Source organism: Monodon monoceros, unplaced genomic scaffold (genome assembly GCF_005190385.1).
Source record: "Monodon monoceros isolate NGI ecotype Baffin Bay Population unplaced genomic scaffold, NGI_Narwhal_1 Super_Scaffold_21, whole genome shotgun sequence".
In the NCBI taxonomy this organism is placed as follows: domain Eukaryota; kingdom Metazoa; phylum Chordata; class Mammalia; order Artiodactyla; family Monodontidae; genus Monodon; species Monodon monoceros.
This window is the reverse complement of record NW_021703778.1, coordinates 48,552,454-48,564,512: the sequence shown is the minus strand read 5'-3', so window position 1 is coordinate 48,564,512 and position 12,059 is coordinate 48,552,454.

The window sequence follows — 12,059 nt, the reverse complement described above, 5'->3', positions numbered from 1 at the left end:
AATCTTTTGGGGCCACTGCTGTCTGAATTCCCTTTCAATCTTGCTGGGGCTAGAAAAAGGACTCTCCCTGGTGGTGATGGGGAAGGGGAAGGAACATGCTTTCTTTCTGCAGGGACACAGAATGGAGTGGAGAAGAACACATGCACAGTTTAGAAAGACATATTCTGAATTAGAAGTTATTCATAACATCAATGTAAATTTAAGCTTCTTGATTGGTGGAATATGAGGGCATTTGAGAATCTTGTGGGTGGGGGATTGAGTTTTTATATTTGTATAAATGGGCAAGGGTTTTTAAAAGAGATTGTAAACACCTTTGGGGGTAGGGTATAAGGGAAGTTCTATAACTTTAACGATGATTTCCAAAGTTAAAAACAAGAAATGAGTGGAAAGGGAGGTGGGGGATAAATTAGAAGTATGGGATTAACAGATATAAACTATTATACATAAAATAGATAAACAACAAGGATTTACCATACAGCACAGGGCATTATATTCAACATCTTGTAATAATCTATAATGGAAAAAATCTGAAAAAAAAATAACTGAATCACTTTGTTATACACCTGAAACTAACACAATATTGTAAATTAACTAAACTTCAATTAAAAAAAAAAAGGAGAAGAAGCAGACAATGTAATGAGCCAGGGGCAAGCTGATAAAAAATTGTTCAAGACTCAGAAGGGGAGAGAGCCCTCCCTCACCCCACTTCCACTCCCAAGGAACCAAGGCTGTTCATGAGAGGAGGTCTCTTGCTTAGGGTGGAGGAAAATGTGGGGTAAGGAAGGTGATTTTTATCCATGAACACTTTTGTGCATTTATTCATTTATTCACTCAACAAAGATTCCTGACCTACTATACCCCAGACATTGCACCTGGCACTGGGAATACAATGATTAACAAGGCAGTTACATACTTGGAGGGAAAGATGGGCATTTATCAACCATTATAGTGTCAACCATTGCATAATGACAGGGAAAACACAGAGGTCTAGGGTAAAAAAAGCAAAAGGTCACAGGTAAACTGAGGACTGGAGGATGGATAGAAGTTGCCCTGGTAAAGGAGTTGGAGGATGTTCCAGGCAATGGTATAGACAAGAGGGAACAGGAGACATTCAGAGAATGAAAGTGAGAGTGACTGTGGCTCAGACAGCAGAAGGGAGAGTGGCAGGGGGTGGGCTGGGGACATAAGTAGGGAGGGACTGGTTCATGAAGGGCCTCATAGGCCATGCACAGCAGTTTGAACTCGATTCTCAAGTTGGAGTCCACTAGGCAGGGGAAGTGATGTAGTAACGATAGTTAACATTTGCTGAATGCTTGCAACCTGCCAACCTCTTTGCTGGGCACTTCTATCTATGGTTATCCTACTTGTCCTCAAAATACTATATGGCTGAAACAGTGACCCTGGTTTAGAACAATGATTATTCCTAATTTACAGACAACAAAACTATGGTCCAAATAAGGTATGTGATTTGACCAAGTTCACATGACTACTACGTGATAGAGACAGGGTTTGGTTGCAAGTCTGTGTGCCATGGAAGCCTGTTAGTTAAAACATGCTCTATATGTGCCCCTGGATTAGAGTCTTCTTTAAAAAGACTGCTCAGTGGAAGAGCAGGGCAAAGCTGAAAGTGGAGAGAGCATTGAGGGCTTATATGGCAATCCTGCCAGGAGCTGAAGAGGGTGTGCCTGATGAGTGGGCATGGAGAAGAGGACTGGATTGAGACATATGCAGGAGGCAGAAATAACAGGAAGGTGAGGTGTGTTGCACAGAGAATGCTTTTTTTTCACAATATATTTTTGAGGTTATCATTTTTAATAATATTACATTATAAAAATATGCCAAATTGTATATCCATTTATTCTGCTGACATTTAGGTTATTTTGCTATTATGAAAAATGCTCCTGGCATGCTGGAAACATATCTCAAACTCTACATTTTTCTTTTGAGTCCCTATCATGAGATTATGCACACTTCCATATATTTTAACATTTGCATATAAGCAAAGGCAATTATGTAGTAATCCTATGAACTAACTATTGGGTTTTGGAATGTAATACTCTTATCCAAGTATTTTTTCTCACTAAATTATTTTTCTGTTATTATAATAGTTTTTTCCCCATTGGAATTTCTATTGGTAACGGTGCAATTGGATAGGTCACAGAATCCATGTATGTTTGAATAACTGTTCTAAGAAAAGGTGTGGAATTTGGAGTTGGAAAAAACACAGATAAAAGAAACATGGGCAAAATATAACTAGCATATTCCTTATCTATGAAATGGGTATAATCTTGCCTACCACCAAGGATTGGAGTAATCATTATATGAAGTAATGTAGATGAAAGTTTCTTTAAAGTTACTAAGTGCTGGGAATTCCCTGGCAGTCCAGTGGTTAGGCCTCTTTCTCTCACTGCCAAGCGCTCCAGTTCAGTCCCTGATTGGGGAATTAACTTCCCACAAGCCGTGTAGCGTGTCCAAAAAAAAAAGTTACAAAGTGCTGTATGAATGCTGTATGTTTAATATTTATTCCTCTAGGAATTCCAAAGAGTTTAAGTTCTATTTACGTAGATTATTATACCATATGAAAAGTTAATGCTAGCACACAAAAATATTTTTACTGAAAAGAAAACACAGGTACAGAAAACCATACAACATCAATGTATGGCTTAATGAGTCATAAGGTAAACATCCTGCAACCTCTACCCCAGTTAAGACATAGAACCTTGTCATCTAGGTCATCTTTGTCACCTAGGAAGTGTCCTCTCCACTCCATTTGTCCCATCCCTATCACAGACCCTTCTCTCCTCGCTATCCTGACTCTTATTAAAAATATTTTCTTGTATTTCCTTTTATTACCCAGATGTGCATCCACAAACATTATGATATAGTCTTGTCTTAAACAAATTTTGATATGTCTTTAAAGCTCTTTTAACCTACCTTGTTTCTCTCTTGCAGTTTACGTAGTGAAGGACCAGGTTCACGAGACCTGCAGTTTCCCACAGTCAGGATTTTGCTGATGGCACACATATAGTGCAGCTCAACATGCTCCTTTCTCCTCTGCATTTCTTGCACATGGTCAGCTGAATCCAGAACCTTGCTCAGATTCACATTAGACCCCCTTGGACAGATGAATGTGTGACACAATGTCCTTTCACAGGAGGCCCATGATTTCTGGTTGTCTCTTTTTTATAATGTTAGGAGCCATGGGTGGGTAGTGGCTAAGTCCAATACTTAATAGGGGACTACAAAGTAGTGATATTGTAATTCTATAATTTCTTTGCCATACATTCACTGGACTTCTTTCAAAGATCTACTTCTTCTCATTTACCATTTGGTTACTCAGTTGTTTGGTTCATGAAAAAAGGCAGGATAAATATTTGATTCTTTCCCTTTATTTAACAGTTTTCAAGATAATAGATTGTTTTCCTTTTAGCTTCTGAAGGTGATTTATTTTTCCCTTAAAGTCATTGTGAACTCACGGATTTAAAGATACTTGATTGGTTAAATCCTTGGAAATTGTGCCAATTCACTCCAATGTTAACTTTCAAAGTCAAAATTTCTTGTTATCAAACCCCTCCTCCACTTTGTCACTGCCTCTGCTTTATCAGTTTTTTTTATCTAGAGAATAACAACTTCTTTCTGATTACAGTCTCACCTGTTCTCCAATCCTTCTTTTTTCAAAAATCTTATATTTTACTTTGATGTTTAACCTATACATAAAGGGGCACAAAACATAATGTACAGCACCATAAGTTTTCACCAAACAAGTAGTTCTACAAACAGAACCTGCCAGCACCCTAGAAGCCCCTTGGGCACATGCCCTCCTAATCACTATGCCCTCCCTCCCTTCCCCCATTCTGAGTTTTGACACTGTGATTGGGTTTTGCCTTCTTATTTAACATCATATAAATGGAGTTAGGTGGTATGTATTCTTTTGTGTTGTCTTCTTTTGCTCAAGATCAGGTTTGTGAGCTTCATCCATGTTTTGTACACATTGTGGCTCAGCATTCCATTGTACAAATAAACTACAATTTTATTTGCCCATTTCTCTGTGGATGGACATGCAGGTTATTTCTGGTTTGGGGCCATTGTGAATGATGCTGGTATGAACATTTTTGTACACATCTCTTGGTGTCCATGTGCATGTATTTTTGTTGATCTATTTCTTGGATTGGAATTTATGATTTGTAGGGCATGCATTATATCTTCAACCTTAGTAGGTAATTCCAGTTTTCCAAACTTCTTGTAACAATTTCAAATCCCACCAGTAGCACACAAGACCTCCCATTACCTCCCATCCTTGTCAACACTTGGTATTGTCAATCTTTTCACTTTTAGCCATTCTAGTGATGTGACATTTTATTGTAGTTTTAATTTTCAGTTCTGATTACTAATTAGATTAAGCACATTTTCATTTGTTTATTGTCTATTTGGATATCCTTTCTTTTGAAGTTCCTATTATACATTTATTTTCTATTCGTTTGACTATCTTTTGGGGGGGATTGATTTGCATAAGCTCTTTACATATCCTGGATACAAACCCTTTGTCAGGTACATGTGTTGTAAGTATTTTTTGCTGTTTTCCCTTTCACTCTTTTAATGGTGTCTCTGGATGAACAGAAGTTCTTGATTTTAATGCAGCCATTTAACAACTCAAAACTTCTCCTTAGTGGCTAGTGCCTTTTATATTTTTTTAAGAAACATTTCCCTACCCTGAAGTCATTAAGATTAATTACTGTGTTGCTTTTCATGTTTAGCTCTATAATTCACTGGGAATTTTTGTATACCCTGTGAAGTAGGAGTCAAGTTTCCTTTTTCCCACATGAATAGGCAATTTTCCAATTTTCTGCCTCCTCTGGAATCAGTAGGTATCTCCTTGCCCACCTCCCCCAGCCCTGAGGAAAAAGGTTACTAAACGTTGACCCCTACCTCTCTGGATTTCCATCTTGTCCCATAATTCTTCACTACCCTTTTAGTGTTCTGATGTCTTCAAGAAGGTATTTTGTTGCTCTTACTTTACTTTGTCCAGCTTTTTCTATTTCTCCTCAGAAAGAGGGTTGATTCAGTTGATGTCCGCCATTATCCAAAAGAGCTACCTATCCCATTCATTCTTCTTTATTGTTTTCAATGATCATTTCTAAAATGTAAATAATGAAAAATTATCTCACTCCTTCGATTAAAACATTTCAATCATTTCTGAATACTTTTGGAGAGCATTTTCCAGTGAGGGCTCTAGGCTGCTCTATAAGGATTGCAGGGAAAATATAAGGTTTCTGTGGTCAGATGCGTTTTTCCTAAGAGTTTGGAACATGCTGGTGTAAACAGCCCCACTCAGGGTTCTTACCGCAGGCCTCATCAGGACCTCTGGTGAATAATATGCATTGTGGGGGAGTGGTAGAAAAATGTTCCCCAAGTCTATTTGACCACAGAGCCCTTTCTTTGCCAAGCATCTCAAAAAACTACACTTCCAGGGAACACACTAGGAAGTGCAGCTGTAGGTAAAACGGACTTCCTCTGTAGGACACACCATCCGCCTTCTACTTTCCAGCCTCCCCCGGGCCTTCTCCTTCTCCACACTATGCTCCAGCCCACTGGAGCTGCTCACATTTTTCTGTTCTCTCTGTGATTTATTTTGTTCCTTTGCTGCTGCCTGGAATGTCTTCTCCTGCTTCTTGGCCCAACTCATACTTACCCTCCATGGTAAGGCCTCATCTTCTTCAGGGAATTCTTTGACTCCTGGACCTGTAGAGTCCCTCCTCTGATCTTTCAGAGCTGCTCTCTAGGATTCCTTCTCCTCACGGTACTGATATAAGAGCATAGAACTGTCCAGCTCTTTCCTAGCTTCCTTGAGTAGGCCCTCCAGGTGAACAGGAGTAGTCCGTCCTTCATCTAGCTCCCTGGTGCTTCAGTACATCGGGACAATCAGTAATGGTCCCAATCATTCATTTACTTATCCCACCAACATTCACTGAGTGTTTGTCTTGGACCAGGCTCCATGCTAGGAGCAGAGAGGTAAACAAGATGGCAAAGTCGACTTGGACTTCACATTCTCCTAGACGTGATGGTCCCCAAACAAGTCAGCCCTGAAAACACCAGACAAGACACCGTTGGTTTATGTGAGCCTCACCCCACCTTCAAGGCACCGCAGGGCTGCCTCTAGATAAATCATCTTTATTCAGTGTGCTGTGGCTTGTCTGCTGTCAAAGAGGGGCTGGTAACCAGAGCCTCTAGGGGTCTATAAAGTTGTGTCATCTGAAGATTTTTAACTAAAGCTGAGATCTACAAGAGTGTTCACTCACATATGTGGTCCTGTCACTTCAGAGTGATGGATTGCTGTTTCACTTGTAAAAAAATAATCTTGTGTCTCTTCATATGAGAGGAGATGTTCCAACAGGGCTTAGCCTCAGGCAGCTGTTTGGGTTGAGATCATCTCTCTCCTTATCTTAGCCTTCATGGGTAGAAACTAAGTTTTAATTAAGTTCTGGTGCAAGTGGAAGCTTGAGTACTTTGCATTACTTACTGTGACTGGTAAGATAGTAGTAATTATTATTATTATATAAGAACAGTAGTAATAACAATGGCAGCTACCATTGATTGAATGTCCACCATGTTCTAGTCAACAGTCAATAAATGTCCTGTTTGGTATGGAATCCAAATACTAACCAACTTGTTAGGGAGACAACATGGCACAATGGAAAGCATGTGCCATGGAGTCAGACAGACCTGGGTTTGAGTTCCAGCATTATCACTTATTAGCTGTGTGACTTAGGTCAGTTCCTCACTTTTCTGAACTTCAGCATTCTCTCCTGTAAAATGATCAACTCAGGCTCACAGGGTTCTTAAGGAGAATGAAATCTAATGTATGGATTGCACCTCACTCAGTACCTGGCATATCATTTAGTGCTCAAAGCTTAGTTGCTTTCCCCTGAGGCACACTGGACACCTCTCTCTGGGCATCTTGGACTCGTGGGCAAGGAACAGCGGTGGGTCCTCGACCCCATATCTGAAGTCATTGTCTGGGACTCCTCTTTTCCCAGGACCATGGGCACTGTGGGTTTGCCCACCTTGGGTTTGCGAGAATTTCTGTTGATTTGTTGAGTCCCCCATACTCCCCAACTGGATGGACTCTGACCTCAAGCAACTCTGAGCTCTTGAAATGTTGAGATCCTCTTCTTTGTTTGCTTGAGTGAGGAGGAACATAGGTTTTAGCAAAATGTTCCAAGATCCCATGGAAGTGCAGCCAGTGAGTGAGAAGAGGGCCGCTGATCACTCTGTAGAGCAGGAGTGTGGGCCAGTGCAATCCTGCTTAGAGCTCTCTGCGGGGAGATGGCTCAGACCAGCTCTTGGTGCCAGCTGCTGATGGGCTGGGAACACAGCTTGTTCACCAATTGACAGCCCTTCTGAATTGTAGTAGACTAATACCCACTACCTGCCAGGTTGGTTCTAAGTGCCCGCAGTTCATTATCTCTAATCCTTCCACATATATCCTCTAAGGGATGAGTAGGCTTGAAGGCTTGTGAGGGTTAAAAAGTTGGTTTTGCAAAGACCCTGGCTCCATTTTTCATGCATCATTGTCCCTCAATAGGTGAGGGCTGTTATTTAGAAGGATGGGTTTAGAGAGGTTAAATAACTTACCAAGGACTGGACTTGATCCCATGTCTTGAATGACACCCAAGTCTGTCTCTTTCATTTTTCTGCCAACATTTTTCTGCAATTAAAAAGGGTAGAGATATTCTTGGGGGACTTAAATATTATATTGAATGTTTGTTGAATAAAGGAGATATAAATATTATTGAATGAACACATGAATGAATGAATGAATATATGGATGCATGTATGAAATATAAGACTTCTTTTCTTCTGTAGAAAACATGTATTATAGTGTGCCTTCCAGAAGGACTGGACTAACCTTCCCCTCCATTCCCACCAACCCACCTTACTTCTGCCTCTGAAGACCTTATAGCTCAGTCAAGAAATAATTGTGGGAGGGGGAGTAATTTAATCCAGAGGCTCTTGGAAGTATCAACCAAGGTTCCTAAATGGAACATTTTCATCTCATTTTCTTGGAGAAAGCCAACATTTTCATATGCATATATTGGGTTGGCCAAAACGTTTTTCTGTAACGTCTTATGGAAAAACCCGAATGAAGTTTTTGGCCGAACATATTCACATACACATTCATTCAATGTGTATTTAGAGATTAACCACATGCTAGATACTCTTTTATGTGCTGGGAATAGAGAGATAATTAAGAAGGGGCAGAGAAGACTTGGGAAGAGTTCATAATCTAGTAATCCATCAGATATCATAGTTCTGTGGGACTATAGTTCTGCGTGTTAAAGGATCAATAGAAGTTTGCCAGACAGAGGGAATAGCACATGCAAAGGCTCATAGGCCTGGGAGGCTATTGCACTTGTGGGAGCTTCAAGTTCAGTTACGACTGAAGGGACAACGCAGCAGACTGGTATGAGCATGGGTATTGATTCCTGTCCTGACACAGCCTTTTGATTTTGGGCAAATTATTTAATTCTCTATGTATCAATTTCCTTCTTTTTAAGCCTGGGATATTGATGATAATGGCAATGATAATGATGAAAAAAGAATAAAGGTAAGCCATAGCCCTTATGTGCCTGGTGTAAGTGTTTTACATGTATCAAATAATTTTTTCCTTAAAATACCTTAATGAGATAGGTACTATTATTTCCTCCATTTTAGAGACAACAAAACTGAGGCAAGTACCTCAATGAGTTATTGAGATGAATCCATGAAAAGCAATATGCACGTGTGTGTGTGCATGTGTACATCTGCAAGTAAAATTCACTATCGAGACTCTGTTCAGAAACCATGGTTCTTTGGATTCTGAGGTAAAAAAATAAATAAGACTTGACTGATTACAAAGTCTTAGACTATTTTTGTTGATATTATGAAGTCTGTCACATTCAGAGAGCAAGGGATGGATCCTTCCTACCATGATTTTAAAGAAATCATAGGAAAAAAATACCCTCACCTATTTAAGCTTACAATTTTCTCTGAAGGTCAGATTTCTCTTCCTACCATGATCTCTTTTGACATTATCAGGGGTGAGTCTTGACAACCTGCTGCTGTGAACTTTGCTCCCTGTTGAGAAAGGCTTATCTTGTGACATCCTTTCTGATATTCTCCATGGGAACTCTCAGCATCTTTCATTTTGGAGCTGAATTCTCCCCTAGGTTTAGCACCAAAAGATCAAATAAATGCTCTACATTCCATAAAACCTTCATGACAAGACAAAGCTCTCTAAAACAACACAAAAGGACAACATGTTCCCAGCTGGCTCTTAATGGATAAAGACCAGTGAGATCACAAAGAAGCATCCATAGGTGGAAACTAAAGGTTTCAGCAGAGGAACTCTGACTCCATATCTCTGTGTATGAGTGTATGATGGGCTGGATATGGACCATATGGCCAAATCAAGACGGGGGGGGGTCTTATAGGTTAGGCTATGTAATCTAAAAGTCTTCCTGTAGTCAATGGGAAATTTTGAAGGATTAAACCAGTGACATGACAATATTTGAAGTTTATAAAGATGACTCTGCAGCAGTAGAATAGATAAATGTGAAGGGACCATAGAAAAAGAGAGGAAGATGAGTTAAAGAGCTATTTCCGTGTCACATTGGGAAAAGATGAGGCTTTGAACAATATATTGTTAGAGAAGGGGACATAGTCGTGAGATAATTGGGAAGCAAAAATTGTAGGTCTGGGAATAATCTAAAATTAATTAGAAATTCTTCATAGCTCTAGTATTTGAGTTCTTCTAGTAGACCTTGAGACAAGGATTTGGATGTAAGTTGTTTATTTAGGAAGAGATCTCAGGAAACACAAGGTATTTCCTTGGGACAGGAACTTAGGTTCTCCCCTAATGGTAAGTAAAGCAAGGGAAGGGAAAGAAGTTAATACGGGCTGCCTTAATAAGTAAATTACCACTGTGGGCAACTGGGGGTTTCTCCTACTGTGGTCCACTGGGAGTCTGTGTAGAACATGCCTCCGAGTCGTCCCGCCCAAGGAGTGAGAGCTGGGGTACTTTTCTTCCAGCTCCCATCCATCATTGTTGAGAGCTGCTCACAGGGACAGACATTAACTCCCTGGCTTTTCCATCCTTCCCTAGAGCTGGACTCATTTCTCCCTGCAGAAAACAGGCTCTGTTAATACGTAGAAGATTGAGAGAAATCAGGTGTCAAACTCCTGTGACCAGAGAAAGCCCTAAGCAGGGGACCAAAGGTGCTCACAGAAAGAATCCCTGGGCATATACTAGAGGGTGCATGCTAAGGGGCTAGGGATGGATACCAACAGTTATATGCTACAGCTCCCTCGATTTTTCCTTTTAAGGTGAGATAATGGGGAAAGTTTGGCCATATGACAGCATCTCAGAACAATAAGGTCACCTGGGATGGCAATTGAGTGTAGTCTCTATTTGGGGCTCATCTGTGGCAGGTTGAGTATCCTGCTTGGAGCTTGTCCTACCCAGATCTGCACTGGTTCTAGGAACCCTGGCCTCATGGGTCTGCTAATGCTCACTGACTTAAAGAAACCCAAGGACAGTGTCAGAAAAGGGTTTATTACTCCTGGAAGAACTTTTGTGAAATAATGAAAGTGAGGAAACCATGTCTCACAGAAAGCTGCTAAACAATGATAAAATACAGGTTGATGGGCTTAGATTAACCCATTAATAAATAAGAGATGAGAAGCACGATCTTGGGTGGGATGAATGCTATCGAGGTGACCCAGCTAATGGAACCCCTTCCCCATCCTGGCAGAGCACCCACCAGTAATGCAACCCTGATGACCCCCTGCCTTTCACATCCCCAGACTGAGAAATGTGTGACTTAATAGAGATGTCTAACATGGAAAAAAACTGGTTAGTTTAGGAAAGCTGGAAAATGGAGAAGAGAGTTTATTGTACTGTAATCTGATTTAATTCACCAAAAGGTAAAATTTTTTTTCTTTCAGATTGGGTCTTTAAAGCCAACATGTTTTATTCCTCCTGAACTGCAGAAATGGTTAAACATCTTCATGCTTTGGGCACCTATACAGACCATGGCTCCTTGAAAGTGTACACCACGAATTAGGTCATGATGGATGCCTTTGTTTTGTGAGCATCACCATATCTCATCTTCCATTGTCATGGTTTCTAAGTTCTCGGTAGCTGTAAAATCTGTCTCATTTTTTCCTCCACGACCATCACCACTGCCCCAGTTCAGACTTTGTTACCTCTCACCCTGATGGCTCAATAGCTCCCTTCTTCATCCATCTCTTTTTACCTTTGACCCCACCCCATTCTACCTCCATACTAGAAACCCCTGCCAGGGTGGTATTCTCCAAACCCCAACTGATCACATGATTCTACTGTTTAAAATTCTTCCAACACTTCCCATCATCTAAAATGGTGTTCTGTTGTCCTTCCAACACATCCCATCATCTAAACTGTTGTCCCGTCTTTCATTTCACCAGGTCAATATTCATCTGTAATATTAATTTTGGAAGTCTCTTCATTGGGACAGGAACTCTAAGGAGGACCAGGCCTCACCTCTCTTTTCTTTTTTCTGCATACGTCTTGGTTGCTTGTCTGACCCCTATTAGCATTTGAGATTGCAGTGCCTCCCTGCGGTACAAGGGCTCATATTTTCTGCCTTCTGCTTACTTTTCCTGCATCACCTTTGCCACTTCCACCCATCTATTAAACCACAGAAAGTTCTGGAATATGCTATCTTTCTCATGCCTCCAAGCCTTTCCATATGCTATTCTTGATGCCTGAAGTGCTTATTCCACTTATGTTTTCAGACTCATTCAAATGTCACATACTTGACAAGGGTTTCTCTGACCTCCCCAGATTGAATTGGCTACTCTTGCCTTTGGGTCCTCAGTATATTGCTCATTCATTCATTTATTCATCCATCCACTCTATAATGTATTGCACACATAGGAGGTATCAGGTGCTGAGAGAGGTATTGTGAATATAAAGATATCCAAGGCTTTGCCCAAAAGGCCTCCACAGGCACACTGCAGTAGGCTAGAATGAGGGATGT